Raw genomic sequence first — 2,378 nt, 5'->3', positions numbered from 1 at the left:
GCTGAAATCGAAATTTTTAGCAGGGTGAACGTTGATTCCAACTATTTAAGCGCCGGGCTAGTCAGAACTGTCAAAAGTATGTGGAAAAAGTGAAAACTGAGAAACCGTTTTTTTTGGCCCCAGCCAAAGGGTCAGATTTTCGGGTTTTCCGGGGCAAGTGGATTTTCGCCAAAATCGAATTTTTTAGCCGGGTGAACGTTGATTCCAACTATTTAAGCGACGGGCTATTCAGAACTATCAAAAGTATGTGGAAAAAGTGAAAAATGAAAAAAAAATTTTTTCACCGGAGGCCAAAGTGTCGGATCTTGGATTTTTCCGGGGGGAAAGTCGGTCCAAGGGTCACAAGGGTCAAAGTGTCAGATCTTGGATTTTTCGCCAAAATCGAATTTTTTAGCCGGGTGAACGTTGATTCCAACTATTTAAGCGCCGGGCTAGTCAGAACTGTCAAAAGTATGTGGAAAAAGTGAAAACTGAGAAACCGTTTTTTTTGGCCCCAGCCAAAGGGTCAGATTTTCGGGTTTTCCGGGGCAAGTGGATTTTCGCCAAAATCGAATTTTTTAGCCGGGTGAACGTTGATTCCAACTATTTAAGCGACGGGCTATTCAGAACTATCAAAAGTATGTGGAAAAAGTGAAAAATGAAAAAAAAATTTTTTCACCGGAGGCCAAAGTGTCGGATCTTGGATTTTTCCGGGGGGAAAGTCGGTCCAAGGGTCACAAGGGTCAAAGTGTCAGATCTTGGATTTTTCGCCAAAATCGAATTTTTTAGCCGGGTGAACGTTGATTCCAACTATTTAAGCGCCGGGCTAGTCAGAACTGTCAAAAGTATGTGGAAAAAGTGAAAACTGAGAAACCGTTTTTTTTGGCCCCAGCCAAAGGGTCAGATTTTCGGGTTTTCCGGGGCAAGTGGATTTTCGCCAAAATCGAATTTTTTAGCCGGGTGAACGTTGATTCCAACTATTTAAGCGACGGGCTATTCAGAACTATCAAAAGTATGTGGAAAAAGTGAAAAATGAAAAAAAAATTTTTTCACCGGAGGCCAAAGTGTCGGATCTTGGATTTTTCCGGGGGGAAAGTCGGTCCAAGGGTCACAAGGGTCAAAGTGTCAGATCTTGGATTTTTCGCCAAAATCGAATTTTTTAGCCGGGTGAACGTTGATTCCAACTATTTAAGCGCCGGGCTAGTCAGAACTGTCAAAAGTATGTGGAAAAAGTGAAAACTGAGAAACCGTTTTTTTTGGCCCCAGCCAAAGGGTCAGATTTTCGGGTTTTCCGGGGCAAGTGGATTTTCGCCAAAATCGAATTTTTTAGCCGGGTGAACGTTGATTCCAACTATTTAAGCGACGGGCTATTCAGAACTATCAAAAGTATGTGGAAAAAGTGAAAAATGAAAAAAAAATTTTTTCACCGGAGGCCAAAGTGTCGGATCTTGGATTTTTCCGGGGGGAAAGTCGGTCCAAGGGTCACAAGGGTCAAAGTGTCAGATCTTGGATTTTTCGCCAAAATCGAATTTTTTAGCCGGGTGAACGTTGATTCCAACTATTTAAGCGCCGGGCTAGTCAGAACTGTCAAAAGTATGTGGAAAAAGTGAAAACTGAGAAACCGTTTTTTTTGGCCCCAGCCAAAGGGTCAGATTTTCGGGTTTTCCGGGGCAAGTGGATTTTCGCCAAAATCGAATTTTTTAGCCGGGTGAACGTTGATTCCAACTATTTAAGCGACGGGCTATTCAGAACTATCAAAAGTATGTGGAAAAAGTGAAAAATGAAAAAAAAATTTTTTCACCGGAGGCCAAAGTGTCGGATCTTGGATTTTTCCGGGGGGAAAGTCGGTCCAAGGGTCACAAGGGTCAAAGTGTCAGATCTTGGATTTTTCGCCAAAATCGAATTTTTTAGCCGGGTGAACGTTGATTCCAACTATTTAAGCGCCGGGCTAGTCAGAACTGTCAAAAGTATGTGGAAAAAGTGAAAACTGAGAAACCGTTTTTTTTGGCCCCAGCCAAAGGGTCAGATTTTCGGGTTTTCCGGGGCAAGTGGATTTTCGCCAAAATCGAATTTTTTAGCCGGGTGAACGTTGATTCCAACTATTTAAGCGCCGGGCTAGTCAGAACTGTCAAAAGTATGTGGAAAAAGTGAAAACTGAGAAACCGTTTTTTTTGGCCCCAGCCAAAGGGTCAGATTTTCGGGTTTTCCGGGGCAAGTGGATTTTCGCCAAAATCGAATTTTTTAGCCGGGTGAACGTTGATTCCAACTATTTAAGCGCCGGGCTAGTCAGAACTGTCAAAAGTATGTGGAAAAAGTGAAAACTGAGAAACCGTTTTTTTTGGCCCCAGCCAAAGGGTCAGATTTTCGGGTTTTCCGGGGCAAGTGGATTTTCGCCAAAA

The sequence above is a fragment of the Diachasma alloeum genome, unplaced genomic scaffold, assembly GCF_001412515.2.
Source record: "Diachasma alloeum isolate Michigan unplaced genomic scaffold, Dall2.0 Dall_scaffold_00321, whole genome shotgun sequence".
Taxonomy (NCBI): domain Eukaryota; kingdom Metazoa; phylum Arthropoda; class Insecta; order Hymenoptera; family Braconidae; genus Diachasma; species Diachasma alloeum.
The sequence above is the reverse complement of the archived record's forward strand: the minus strand, read 5'-3'. Positions refer to the sequence as shown.